This window comes from Anabrus simplex, chromosome 2 (assembly GCF_040414725.1).
Source record: "Anabrus simplex isolate iqAnaSimp1 chromosome 2, ASM4041472v1, whole genome shotgun sequence".
In the NCBI taxonomy this organism is placed as follows: Eukaryota; Metazoa; Arthropoda; class Insecta; order Orthoptera; family Tettigoniidae; genus Anabrus; species Anabrus simplex.
The window spans coordinates 833,713,653-833,729,617 of record NC_090266.1 but is presented as its reverse complement, the minus strand read 5'-3'; positions in this window follow the sequence as shown (position 1 = coordinate 833,729,617).

Sequence of the window (15,965 nt, the reverse complement as noted above, 5' to 3'; positions counted from 1 at the left end):
TATTTTGCTGCCCGGAGTTGTGTGCTATTGTGTAGCACCGAGAATGTTGTCAAGGCCCGATGCGCCAGTTGTTCATGCCTCAGGTATGCCCTCCCTTAACTCAGCTGCACGCTGGTCAGAGAAAGGTAGTGGAAGTTTTTACAAATACTCCAGTTATGTTCGTGAAATGCCCGTCCACAATGAACGGGTTAGTTTTTATTTATGTTCCCAATCAGCTGATCTCCCTGTTGTGTCAAATGCCACTGCTATGCTGCATCTACAGAAGATACGTCGACGTTACGTGCCCGGATATGTTGGGTTCTTGACCCGACAGCTCTATCAACTTCAATGTGTACATTCTGTGTGCTTTATTTTACAGGTTTTTGTTGTTTCATATTGTGTTTTTGTATGTTGTGTCCAGTGTGCTATTTTCTTTTTTGTGATGTTGTCATTTGTTCGACAATGGGGTGTTATAGCCCGATGGTTATCTTTGGGAAGAGAGGTTCTGACCCTGTTTGTTATAATGGGTTCGGACCCATACGGTAGAGTCTCTGACCATTTTGGAAGGGTGATTCAGATGTAGTCCTGAACAAGTGTTCTATATGTTTGTGTCTGAGTGATCGGAATATGTATGTAATTTAGGCCATTACTAGTGGATCGGATAATACTATCGCATATCATGAACGGTTTAGAAATCGAGCCCTCGGGCAAAGAACTAAGGACTTAACGAAGCGCGCAACTATAATTTGTAAACTCACACATATTCCAGTCAACTAAATATTCTATTAATACCTCTAGTTCGTTACCCGCTTTGTTTGTAAACGATTTGTATAATAATGGTAATTAATGTGAAAATTCGTGTGATTTTCCTTTGATTGACACAACCAGTGGTTGGTTGTTTATTTGATTTATTTTTGTTCAGTATGATTTCTTTTTACGTTTTTAGTTTAATAAATCCATTTTCCCCAATTTTCTCGAGTTCTCATTGACTAGATTTATATATACGTATTACCTGCCCATATACTTAAAGATAAGTTCTAATTTGTTGTTTGACCCTAATCGGACGCACCACGCGCTTCTGGCCCTCAGCTAGGCCGAAAATTAGGACAGGATACGGTACAATATAAACATGCTTAACTGTACTCATATTGGACCTGGTGGGTGGTTGTGATTATTTAGCATGTAAAGGTCATTAAAGCCCCTGGAGGAGGAGGTGTATATGGTGAAGTTCCTTAAATAGCAAAATACTGACGTCAAAATATTTTTGGAGTACTTATTTGTGTGTGTATAAATGTCGATTTTACATCCCGTTCTGTGTGTTCCCCTATTGGTAACGGAGAAGTACGGTAATCCCGAAGTACTGCATCGTGTTCGTGATCAAATCTTTCGCTAATAATGGGATAAAATATTTCACAAATATTTGGTCTTTTGTTTTGTCCTTTTGTTACAGCTATAGTTGCTTTAACTGTCGGCAGCCCTGGGGATGGTTTTCCGTGCTTTCCCATTTTCACACTAGGCTATACGTTAATTAAGGCCACGGCCGCTTCGTTCCCACTCCTAGTCCTTTTCTATCACATCGACACCATAAGGCATATCTGTGCAGGTGCGACTTAAATAAACTTGTTTGTTTTGCATCAGTGTGCAATATTTCGTACAAAGGTTTTATACAATTATTTGACAATAGATTTGACTATGTGAAATATGTTCTGCTATGAAATTTCCGCCCTGTTCTAGACATTCACTTTACTAGGTCCGAGTCTCGGTGTATATTTTTATTTTCTTATAAATTACGCACCTTCCCGATATTGGGCCAGTGTGTGATTGCTGGTCTCGTTTGCATGAAAAAAAAAAGTCGATTAAATTGTGAACGCGCCGTGGAGTAGCAGTAGCCCTCCATTGCCCTGTAATGGTCTAACGACAACTAATTACATTCCATATCACAGTTCTACCTGCTACCTGCAATCTCCTCAAACAGCTTGGGCGGGGTAGACATTCTTTGAAGACTTGTTTTATTTTCGCTTTCGGCGTATGATGCCACACTGAGCACCTCACTGACACAATTTCGATGAGCTAGGATAATTGCAAGTAAAGGCCAGGGATTTAATTGGAGATACGTAAGGTAATTTCAGTCATTCTAAGCCACGTTGAATTAAACATTACACGTCAGGCATTTCATTCACTCTGTGCTGCAAAAAATCAGTGCTAATAGAGTGTCAAACATACAGAATCTCAGACTGGATCTCAGTTTTTTGATGAGAATGCCATAGCACTGTGCTTTTCTGCAGTGCAGTAAATGAGCGATAGTGTCATTTAAAAAAGGACAGTGCGACATAATCTAAAAGATAAGAACACCACATCTGGATAGCGAAAAGTATCGGTCTAAAGTTGAAGAACACATTCGAGTATCATGAAATGCCATCTAGAGCCTAAACGTACATGCTAGAAACTCAACTGAATACTTGAATTTAATTGTATATTGTTCTCAGGATTTTTCTAAGTTTGGTCAGGTACTGTGAGAGTTACGAATTTCTAAATAGTAGTTAATGTTATTCATTTCTACGTCCCACTAACTACTTTTACGGTTTTCGAGGACGGCGAAGTGCCGGTATATTGTCCCGCAGGAGTTCATTTAGGGCCCAGTAAATCTACTGACACGAGGCTGATGTATTTTGGGGTCAGAAGTCCAGCGCCTCAACCGTCTGAGCCACTCGTCTGGGCCTAAGTAATTGTTGTTGTGTTATTTTTGCAAGTTGCTTTTCGTCCCTCAGACACAGATAGGTCTTATGGCGACGCGTAAATACATAGTTGAAGATGACACGAAAATATCAACACTTTTAGAGTAGTAATGGATTTTGAGCTGAACGTCGTTGCAAGTGTTGCCAACTATGCTCCATCACGTAGTAATGTTTTTTTTTACAGTTTTGCTTTACGTCGCTCCAACACATAAGTCTTATGGCAACGATGAGATAGGAAAGGGCTAGGTGTGGGAAGGAAGCGGCTGTTGCCTTAACCCTAGCTTTCGTCTGGTGTGAAAATGGGAAACAACTGAAAACCATCCTCAGGAATACCAACAGTAGGGTTCGAACTCACTATCTCCCGAATGCAAGCTCACAGTTGCGTGACCCTAAGAGCATGGGCAGCTCGCTCGGTGATATTACCATATCATTTCTAAAAAATAAACAGTCTGAATTACCGCGCACAACATTTCACCTTACGTGCCTTACCTTACCTCGGTTGCAGAGGTTGGTATGATTCTGTTAATAATAATAATAATAATAATAATAATAATAATAATAATAATAATAATAATATTAATAATAATAATAATAATTGAAATTTATTTAATAGGTGTAGGAGGTAGTTATTTTTTAAACTATTAACAAGACTGTCCTGCAAAGGTTCTATTTCTGGGATGAAAATACAGTATATAATTCTAAAGGAATGTACATTGCTGAATTCTAATCTGAAATCAGAATTGCGTTATCAGGGATAGTTTTCCATTAATCTGAACCTATATATCATATGTGGTATCATTGTTTGCCGCAAATATGGTACTTATTAAAAAACATGTTAGCAACATTAACTTTATTATTTCTGATTCTTCTTCAGACATTGATGCTATTCTTCAGATAGTGTGGCATGTTAACCCTAAAATCACAGTGAGAATGTCCAGCTCCATAGCTAAATGGTTAGCGTGCTGGCCTTTGGTCACAGCGGTCCCGGGTTCGATTACCGGCAGGGTCGGGAATTTTAACCATCATTGGTTAATTTCGCCGCCACGGAGGCTGGGTGTATGCGTCGTCTTTATAATCATTTCATCCTCATCATGACACGCAAGTCGCCTACGGGTGTCAAATCAAAAGACCTGCACCTGGCAAGCCGAACATACCCTCGGACACTCCCGGGACTAAAAGCCATACCCCATTTCATTTACAGTGAGAATGCTACGATTTCTACCAATTTAAAATGTACTTATTTGGCTTCTGCAGATATAGGCCTACCAGGTAAGTATTTCTGTGAATATTCTCTTCTTTTGTATTTCTATTCGATATGTCTGTATGTCTGACAAAGAAAAGCGAGCCTGGGTATGTTTTAAGAAAGTAATACAAAACTTCCTTGAAAATATGAAAAGAAATTAAAAATCGGATTACTCTTAAACTATCCCCGATGTATGAAAACTAAAACCAGACTTACAGCGTTAAAACGTATATAAGAATCACACATTTTTCCTCCGGAAATATAACCATTTTATTTTGTAGGACACTGTAATTAATGAGCAAGCGAGTTGGCCGTGTGGTTAGGGGCACTTACCCGTGAGCTTTCATTCAGGAGATGGTGGGTTCGAATCCCTCTGTTGTCATCCCTAAAGATGGTTTCCCGTCGTTTCCCATGTTCACACCAGGCAAATGCTCGGGTTGTTAAGGCCACGGCCGTTACTTCCCATCCTTCCGTCACCGAAAACGTCTCATGTGTTAGTGGGACTTTTTACCACAACCAAAATCTACATATAATCCAGTGATTGGAAGGATATGACAGAAATGTTAAGATTTGCAACGTAATTATCTGACTATTGTGTGCAGGTAGCCTTCATTGAGACAGCTCCTTTAGCCAGGATCTTAAGTGGTCATTTGTACCTCTCACCTCCATGTGTTTACTGATCGTATTCGAGAGGCTAGTGCAACACTGTTTTAGACCCTCAAGTAAATATCACGTTCAAAGTACAGTTCTACATTGAACTCTGGTCCACGTGGTCAGTTAACGTGAACTGTGAACCCAAGTTGAGAATAACATATTTAAAATACGTATTTCAGTAGAAGACACGATATTTTATCTATGCGATGACATTCAGATTTTACATACGAGGGCTGTAAATAAAGAAGACCAAACACTCGCAGGATACCGGGCATGTGCAAGTAGGATATGTGAGCGGTCAGGTGGCGCTGTTGTCGATGTGTAGGGTGCATTTGACGGGCATTCAGTTGGGAATATTGCTGCTGTGTGGCGTTGAAGTGAAGAGTGTCGATTCCACCGCTCTAAAGCATGTTTCCAAAAGATAATCAGAATTCGTGGACTAAAAATCGAGACTGCCCGTGGCAAGAATGCATTAGAATGTTATCGAGGATCACGTGAAGCCTGTGGCGTGAATGGATTAAATGGATTACCGTTTAGGACGGTTGCACAATGGGTCAAGGCGTTTCGTGCGGGTCGGAATGACACTGCGGTTTGCACCGCACAGGTCGGCGGTCCATTTCACAAGATCAGACTGACATCGTGAGTGGTTTCGTTTCCGTAGACCGTCGATGGACTCTCCGGGAATTATCCGTAGATGTTGGTCTCAGTCAAAAACGGTGTAGCAATTATGGACGAAATGTCTTAGCATGTGGAAAATTGCGTCCCGTGGAGTTCCACATCAACTCACCGACGTAGAGAAATGGCACCGGTATGCACTGGCTGGCATCCACCTGGACAGATACCGCAACGAAGGAGACGCATGTCTGCAGCATACTGTCGCCATTGACGAGACGTCGGCACGAGCCTATGAGCCTGAATTAAGGCGTCAATCGAACGAATGGCTCCACCCAAGTTCTGCACGTCCACAGAAATTTCGACAGGAACCCAGTCGGGTGAAGTTTATGCAGATTGTAGCATACGACAACGAGGGTGTTTTTCTTACGCATGCTTTGTCTGATGGACAAACCTTCAACAGTGACTACCATTGCCGATTTCTGGAGCGACATCTGCGTCCGGCTATGCAGCGCAAACGTCCACGTTTATTGCGAGACGATCGCCCTGTCGTCTTGCATGACTGCGCATGCTATCATGTCGCAAACAATTGCTCTTTCCAGCGGTGGCATTTGGAGGTCTTGGAACAACCTCCGTACTCACCGGACATGAGTCCTTGTGACTTTGACCTGTTTCCGAGGTCGCCGATTTCCTGACGTGGCATCTGTACTTCGCGCTGTAGGGTGCTCAATCGCTGTCATCAACAGAGAACGTCTTGCCAAAGGTCCCCAACGGCTTCCGATATTTGGCGGATGACTACATTGAAGGAATGTAATGCAATTGTACTTGTTAGTTCATTAAACATTGCTTTCTAACAATATTGTCCGACTCGTTTGATGAATGGTCAGCGTACTGGCCTTCGGTTCAGAGGGTCCCGGGTTCGATTCCCGGCCGGGTTGGGAATTTTAAGCTCCATTGGTTAATTCCAATGGCTCGGGGGCTGGGTATTTGTACTGTCCCCAACATCCCTGCAACTCCACACACCGCACATAACACTATCCTCCACCACAATAACACGCAGTTACCTACCCACGGCAGATGTCGCCCAACCTCATCGGAGGGTCTGCCTTACAAGGGCTGCACCCGGCTAGAAATAGCCACACGAAAATAAAATGAATAAAATAAATCTATTAATATTGCCACTACGTTATTCACAACCTTCGTAGGCTGGGGTGTGGTACGGTTTAAAAAATATCCCATGTCATTCGTAATAAAACTGAGGTAAAAATGTATGTTTGAAATAATTATTAAAATCTTATTACCAGTTTATCTAATACACTTAATGTGTGTTACAGTATCAGACTACCCGTTGAATATAAGATACAACTCTTATCTTATTTTTAAACATTAAGTTCTGTTCAATATTTTTGGCGGTGACTTCATTGCTCATAGTTGCTACAGATCATTCAGTGTCACTCATGATATGAAGCGATATACATCGTTAGTACGAGTTAGTTATGTTGAATGCGTGCCCTTCAAGGCAATTACTAGAATTCGGATGTTTGTAACCGAAAATAAAAAGGGCTGGAAGTATGCATAGAAATGCCACAAACACATGGCAAAGTCATAATATATGACTGAACAAGTTTGTGTATTTTATAAGAATAAATGTTACCAGTAATTTCTTTTTATATTGGCGGAAAATGAAATCACAACACGAACAATGAGTTGTGCTAGAAAGGCGTGTCTGTACATCTGATAGATGACGCCTATTCGTATTTGCGCACTAGTCAACGAAGAGTGGTGCTAGTAGTGCCACTACAAACTTGCTTTAAATATGACTTCGTGTGAGTCAAATATTCCTATAAGGAGACGCAGAAGTCAGTATCAGCAGCTTACTGAGATTGAACGAGGCCGTATAATAGGGCTATGAGACGATGGGTGTTCTTTCCGCGATATTGCAGTAAGACTTGGCAGGTACATATCCACAGTGTGCCGGTGTTAGCAGCAATGGTCACGGGAAAACAATGCCACGAGAAGCCAGGGGTCCTGCCCCACACGGGCCACTACGGAGGGGGGAAACCGCCGTATTCGCTGCATCGTTGTGGGCGATAGTACTGCACTTGCAGCAGCCATAAGAGCTTCAGTTGACACCAGATTGACTCAGCGAAGACGAGGACATTTATTGTACAACAGATGGCGCCACGCGATGGTACAACTTTTTGCTCCACTGCCTTGTATACAATCTAGTACGGAAGCTAGTACACACGCTTAGCAGTCCTGTGGCAAGTTATTGCTAGAAAATGGCTCACGCCGAAGACATGAGGACGATAGCCGCTGCAGCTGCAGTTATTATTGCCGTGATTTCCCGACGTCGCAGGAGAAGAAAATTACGATGGTACACTAGAAGGTGGTGGACTCGGCCATGGATTCAAATGCGTGATGAAGATGGTAGAGTACTTCACAACTTATTAAATAACGAGCTACGACGAGAAGACTCCGAATCCTACAAACAATTCTTGACAATGGATAGAGTACAGTTTACAAAGCTTTTAAATTTGACATTTCTTTTTTTTTTCCTTTACGTCTCACCGAAACAGATATGTCTTACGGCGACGATGGGATAGGAAAGGCGTAGGAATTGGAAGGAAGCGGACTTGGCCTTAATTTGCCTGGTGTGAAAATGGGAAACCATGGAAAACGATCTTCAGGGCTGTCGACAGTGGGGCTCGAACCCACAATCTCCCGATTACTGGATACTAGCCGCACTTAAGCGACTGCAGCTATCGAGCTCGGTAAATTTGACATTTCAGCCTCAAGAAGGGACATATATGAATGTTACATGGTTCCTATTTAAAACGCACTATAGCATATAGACCTACATAACCTAAAACCTAAATATTAACACTATTTCCCCTTCCAGCCGATAAGTGCTGACCTTGAGGTTCCTGGCAACTGGAGAACGCTATAAAAATTTGATGTATTCTTTTAGGATTTCTGCAAGTGCTATCTCAATAATAATTCCAGAAACATGTACAGCTATATATGAAAGCCTGAAGGATGAACACCAAAGGTAAGCCTTTCGTAAAGGACGAATAAGTTATGGGTGTGTGTTGATAAATACCTGTAGATTTAATTATTCTCACGTTTTGTTGGTAGAGATTAGCATGCTTAGTAGGAACCAGGGATATGCGCTATAGCATCTATATTTTATATCACCTTACGACAACTGTAGTCTACTATAGGCCTAATACCTGCAACATATAAACCAATATTTTTCAGAACAAATTCTGTTTTTTTTAAAACTGTTATTTAAATAAATGTTTCATGCTACAGGTTGGTTTGTTGAGTTTGTAGGCTCCATTAGTATACCGGTATTTATATTGTACAATGGAACTAATGCAGAGCACATTTTGTTTTTCAGATGCCATCAACAGAAAATGAGTGGCTTGAAATATCCAAGCAGTATGAAAAAATATGGAACTTTCCCGATTGCCTTGGTGCTCTTGATGAAAACATGTTGAATTTAGGCCACCAAGGTGCATGGGTTCGTACTGTTTCAATTACAAAGGAGGAAATAGCATACTGTTACTTGCTCTAGTTGATGCAGGATGCTATTCTCTTTACGTCGCTCCGACACAGGTAGGTCTTATGGCGACGATGGGACAGGAAAGGCCTAGGAATGGGAAGGAAGTGGCCGTGGCCTTAATTAAGGTACAGCCCAAGCATTTGCCTGGTGTGAAAATGGGAAACCAAGGAAAACCATCTTCAGGGCTGCCGACAGTGGGGTTCGAACCCACTATCTCTCGGATGCGAGCTCACAGCTGCGCGTTCCTAACTGCACGGCCAAGTCGCCCGGTGATGTAGGACGCAAGGGACGAATAAGTTATGGGTGTGTGTTGAGAAATACGTGATACATTACATACAATAATAGACAAAAGTTTAGCCAACTTCCCTTTGTCAAAACGATTACCAGGGAGCACTGTCAAAGTTCCCTATGTGGTAGTTGCAAATGATGCTTTCCCTCTACAAGAAAACATCATGAAGCCTTACAAATGGAATCACACTCAGCAACAGGAAATATTTAATTGTCGCTTGAGCAGGGCTAGGTGCACATCAGAAAATGCATTTGGCATATTGTGCAACAGATTTAAAATTTCATTGAAAAAATTGAGCTTCCTTTGGAGACAGTTGAAATAATAACATCATCTGCCTGTGCACTGCACAATATTTTTTTGTTAGCCACAGGTAATAAAAGGTAAGTAGGGCATCAAGGAGAGAGGGAAGATACAGAACCGTGTGTAGTTGGTCCTGGTGGATGGAGGAATGAGAATCTTGTAGGATGACAGAGGGTAGGGAGGCAACGGTCTGTAGAGGATGCTAGGAAATTAAGAGATATTTACCAGGAATATTTTATTACTACTGTTTTTTTGCCATGGCAGAGGGAGTCGATAAAGAAAATTGTAATTATTAACATAATTCAGAAGTATATTTCGAAGTATAACTTCTTTCAATAAAGGTGAATAAAATAAATTAATTTTAAACTATGTGGAATGTGGTGTTCCTAGAAGTTAGACTAAATGTTCATAATGTTTAACTTCTTGCATTAACTAAGCTGGAAATGCAAAATATATCATAATTCATATTTTAATCTAAGTTATGCTTCTGTAATCCATATGTAAGTGCTAGTATTTTATTTTTTAAATTAGCTTTTACTGTGTTATGCGGTATCTGAAAAATAACACCAGTGTGAATAACAATAAATTAACATAATATACAGGCTGAAGCGTAATTCGCGCACTCGGGCGTCACAGCGCGACTCCTTACATGCCAGCAATAAAAAAATGTCTCATACAAAATTTCATCTTGCGAGTATATCCGGCAGAAAAACGACGTTGAAGAGTAGCAATCTGGCAACACTGTAACCACATGTAGGGTAACTACCTCTGTCAGGAGTACTTAGTCGTAGTGTACTGTTGGTGCAAGGGATAAAGTTTTGGGTTAGCATGCAGGAGGTCGAGTGGTCGATCCTGGGTTGAGGCGTATGTTTTTTATTTCGTAAATGTAGTCCAGGTGGTATGGTATCTGGCATCTTAATTGTCAACAACGATTGCAGTGGGTCCTCTAGAAACCATTTGCAGTTACATACTAGGATCCTAGAAATGGACGAACAATCGTTTTCATTGGTCAGCTTTGAAAGGCGCCCTTTCCACGTCGTGGGCGTGAATTTATTCGCACCACTTCATCTACTAGATGTGAAACCTGTTTTCTTTGTACCCTCCTCCAATGGTCCCATAGATTAGTACCAACTATTATTCTTGCTTCGTTCAGGTCCATTACATTTCGTTAGGGCCTTACGTTACCAGTAGGCCTAGCAACGTGCTCTGCGAATAATGTCCAAACTCGGTTACAATTTGTATGTGTTATCATCATGGTCCCAATAATTCTGCCTTTCAACATTGCGTCTGGTAACCGCATGCTCTTTAATACGTATCTCAATGCATTATTATTATTATTATTATTATTATTATTATTATTATTATTATTATTATTATTATTATTATGCGTGAATGGTCCCTTTTGGAACACACGAAGCTTTATTTATGATTTCGTTTGCGGAGGATCTAGGATGCTTTCATCTGTTGACTAAAGATCCTTTTCCTTTCTTCCGTCCACTTGGTACCTGCTCTTTTAGGTACTTCATTCTCTGGAGTAACTTCCCAATTGTCAATTTTCTTTCTATATCTATTTCGATTCAAAATGTCTTCACAGAGAATTTGTGCGTTCTTCATGTCCGCTTTTGTTTGTTGTATCCAAGGAAAATTCTTCAGTTTGTCAACTCTTTCAAGAACTTGGTGGGTTAGTCTAGTTTCAGGAAGCCTCTTAACATGTCCATAAAATTGTAGCCTTTTTTTCCTGAGGTCTGCCGCAATATTAGATCATTTTTCTGTGGATTTCCGGGTTTGGAGGCGGTACCCTTCTCCCGTGTGTCTTGGTCCTAAAATTTTCCTCATGATTTTTCGCTCTTCTTTTAGGATATTTTCCAGTTCGCCCTTTCTATGAAGCGTTAGAGTTTCCCCTGCATATAAAGCCTCCGGTTTGATTACAGTATTGTAATGTTTAATCTTAACGTGGAGAGACATATTTTTTTTCTTGTAGATTTCTCTTGTTCTCCCATAAGCTCTTCTGAGTTTTTGGACACGGTTGTTTTGGGCTATTTTCTCTTGTCCGGTTGGTTCGAGGATTTTGCCCAGGTATTTGAAGTGAGGGACTCTGTTGATTTGTCCGTATTTTGTATTGAGACTATGGATGTCTAGTTTTGCACAGAAAAATTCAGTTTTCTGGAAGGAGATATGAAGTCCGACCTTTCTGGCACATTCTTGGAGAATTTCAACTTGCTTTATTGCTGTGACTTCATCGCTGGACAAAAGGGCCAGGTCATCCGCGAAGGCTAAGCATGGAATTTCAAGCTTGTTTTTTCGTGTCCCGATGTTTACTGGTCCGCCTCTGTGGTGTAGTGGTTAGCGTGATTAGCTGCCACCCCCGGAGGTCCGGGTTCGATTCCCGGCTCTGCCACGAAATTTGAAAAGTGGTACGAGGGCTGGAACGGGGTCCACTCAGCCTCGGGAGGTCAACTGAGTAGAGGTGGGTTCGATTCCCACCTCAGCCATCCTCGAAGTGGTTTTCCGTGGTTTCCCACTTCACCTCCAGGCGAATGCCGGGATGGTACCTAACTTAAGGCCACGGCCGCTTCCTTCCCTCATCCTTGCCTATCCCTTCCAATCTTCCCATCCCCCTACAAGGCCCCTGTTCACCATAGCAGGTGACCGACCAAGAGTCTGAAGCTCCAGGACACTGTCCTTGAGGCGGTAGAGGTGGGATCCCTCGCTGAGTCCGAGGGAAAAGCCGAACCTGGAGGGTAAACAGATGATGATGATGATGATGTTTACTGGGTTCCAGCTATTTTGTGCTTTCAGTTCGTTTTCCCATTCCCTCATCACCTTATCTAGTACGAGGTTGAAGAGGAGGGGTGATAGTCCATCTCCTTGCCGGACACCAGTTTTTATCAGGAATTCGTCGGAGATATCTCCCATGAATTTCACTCTTGACTTCGTGTCAGTGAGGGTCTGTTTGGTCAAGTTTAGCGTTTTGGAGTCTAGTCCCTGTTCTTTCAGAATGCTGAACAGAGATTGACGATCAACTGAATCATAAGCCTTCTTGAAATCTACGAAGGTACAGATGATTGGAAGGTTTCTGAGGGCCCTGAATTTTAGAGCGGTTTTGAGGTTGAAGATCTGTTCAGTGCACGATCTGTGAGGGCGGAACCCAGCTTGATATTCACCAATTTTATGCTCTAGTTGTTCTTGTATTCTTTTCAACAGACATGCAGAGAAAATTTTGTAGCCGATTTCAAGGAGGGAGATTCCCCTATAGTTGTTGACATCAGTTTTGTCTCCTTTTTTGTGAAGTGGGTGAATCAAGGCACATTTCCAGTCTTCTGGGAGTTATTATTATTATTATTATTATTATTATTATTATTATTATTATGTTGTAAATGTAGGATACATGTGACCTCAGAAACGGTGTCTTACTGTATTACAGTAGGTAATGTCAGATGGAAATTAGCAAATAAAAAATGCACCTCAACCCAGGATCGAACCATCGACATCCTGCGTGCCAACCAAAAACTCCATCCACTGCACCAACTGTACAGCACGACGTGAATGTGCTGAGAGGGGTTGTTACCCTACATATGGTTACAGTGTTGCCAGATTGCTACTCTTTAACGTCCGTTTTCTGCCGGATATACTCGCAAGACGAAATTTTGTAAGAGACATTTTTTTATTGCTGGCATGTGAGGAGTCGCGCTGCGACTCCCGAGTGCGCGAATTACGCTTCACCCTGTATATGAAAGAAAACAATATGAAAAATTTACTATAATTCAATCTAATGCTTCTGTCATTCCACATGTATGTGCTAGTATTTTAATTTTACTGTGTTTTATCTGAAAAATCATATCAGTGTGAAATTACAAGAAAGTAACATAATAAAGAAAAAATGCAGTATTAAATTAAATTAAATTAAAAACATGTAAATTAGTCTTCCTTTATTCTCACTCAGCCTGAGGCCTTCTTGCAGAGCCGAGCTCAATAGCTGCAGTCGCTTAAGTGCGGCGAGTATCCAGTATTCGGGAGATAGTAGGTTCGAACACCACTGTCGGCAGCCCTGAAAATGGTTTTCCGTGGTTTCCCATTTTCACACCAGGCAAATGCTGGAGCTGTACTTTAATTAAGGCCACGGCCGCTTCCTTCCCACTCCTAGCCCTCCCTTCCCTGTCCCATCGTCGCCATAAGACCTATCTGTGTCGGTGCGACGTAAAGCAACTAGCAAAGAAAAAAATCTTCTTGCAGACCCAGTATAATATCAAATATTTTTCTCTTCCCTTGAATGACAAGGGCTTTGTCCTTTAGTTGTTTTTTTTGCTAGGGGCTTTACGTCGCGCCGACAAAGATAGGTCTTACGGCGACGATGGGATAGGAAAGGCCTAGGAGTTGGAAGGAAGCGGCCGTGGCCTTAATTAAGGTACAGCCCCAGCATTTGCCTGGTGTGAAAATGGGACACCACGGAAAACCATTTTCAGGGCTGCCGATAGTGGGATTCGAACCTACTATCTCCCGGATGCAAGCTCACAGCCGCGCGCCTCTACGCGCACGGCCAACTCGCCCGGTTTTAGATGTTTTAATGAACTAGAAACAAACAAACCAACTGCATCCAGATCAGACAGCTGCTGTTTTTCACTTGTCGCAGAGTCCAGAACTGAAGTGGCTTGTTGAAGAAGTTTGTCTTCCTCTTGCACAATTAGTTTCCTCTTCCGGCCTCTTGATATGCTATTTCGCGTGGTGATGTTTGGTAGAGTGATGATGATGAAGGTAAAGCAATTAACAGTGGTGGTACATCACTAGATGTTGATGGAACTGGCGTCATCACTTCCCAGTCTCCAACTACAGGGACTTCATCAAGGAATGGAACAGCTTCGCATGTAAATTCAACCTGAAATGAAGAATAACTGTTAAATATTGGATTCATGTTTCAGTTTCTATAATTTTTCATACTATAGGACTTAGGTAAGAGAATGATAGTATTAATTTTAATAACACTAAAATTATAACAGTTTCCAGTTGAATTCAAATGTTACTAGGCCTACTGTATTGTAAAAAGTTAGCATAGATACTGGTATCCTCTTATATCAGATAATAATAATAATAATAATAATAATAATAATAATAATAATAATAATAATAATAATAATAATAATAATATCCTATTCTTACGTAATTCTTACAAATTACCGTACTTACTGTATTGGCTGTTCCTTGGGAAGCATCGTGTGTTCTGGAGAAAGCTGCACTGCTTGTCCCTTTTCTGGGCCGGACATAGTCCTTCGAAAATATACGGTAAGTTTTTCGAAATACAAAATTGAAGGTTTGTATACTTCGTCCATTCCAGCACCACTTTTCAAATTATTAACTTTATTTAGTTCTGCCACAAACGTGGTACGTAAACTTTTAATTTTGTTAATTATGTCACCATTTGTTGTCGATCGTCTAATTTCTTTCAAAGCCTCGCGCACGTTTTCCATAGCCTCTTGTCTCGCATGTTTATTGTGGTACGGGAGAGACTTGTTGTTGTAGAGACACGATTCTCTGCTGTAGGCCTCAATCAGGATATCTATCGCGACTTTACACCACTCCATGTCCGGTTCCATGGCTAAATGGTTAGCGTGCTGGCCTTTGGTCACAGGGGTCCCGGGTTCGATTCCCGGCAGGGTCGGGAATTTTAACCTTCATTGGTTAATTTCGCTGGCACGGGGGCTGGGTGTATGTGTCGTCTTCATCATCATTTCATTCTCATCACGACGCGCAGGTTGCCTACGGGGGTCAAATCAAAAAGACCTGCATCTGGTGAGCCGAACTTGTCCTCGGACACTCCCGGCACTAAAAGCCATACGCCATTTCATTTCATTTCACCACTCCATAACAATTAAAAACGAATAAAAATAGAAACAACTACAATGCATAGTTAATTTAATAGCTAACAATAAAAATATAGCAGAGTTACACGGTAATGTAACACACACTTCACACTTGTCACGTCAGCTCTTGCAACCAGATGGTAAGGTATATAGCATGCTCCAATGGCATGTCATTTACAAGCAATTCTCTGGTATGCCAGTAGATGGCATACAAGCTGAAAATGCACACAGAAACATCCCTACGTAACGCCATCTACTGTATTGTACAATAAATGTCCTCGTCTGTTCATGGCTTAACAAATCGATTACTTGAGGGACAGCTCCGAGCCTGATATCTTCTAGTGTTCATGCCAATAATTCCGAATCACTGCCATCTGCGACTTCAGTCGTGTTCACTGGTGGGCGAAGTAGAGATCTCTGATGTGAGCCGACGTTTCTCTCTTGGTGCCAGTGACGGACGTAGTTTGGTAAGAAGGAGACCAGGTGAAGTATTCAAGGAGGTGTTCTGCAACAGGATAACACTCGTCCTCATGTTATTGCTGTCACCCCTCGTGCTCTACAGTTTGTCGACCAGTTGCCGTGGCCTGCGAGATCACCAGTCCTTGCTCCCATTGAGTACGTATGAGACATTATGGGATGAGAAATCCAGCGTCAACCAATACCAGCATTGCTGATTTGATATGAATGACCAAGTGCAACAGGCGTGGAATTCCATCCCTCAGAATTATAT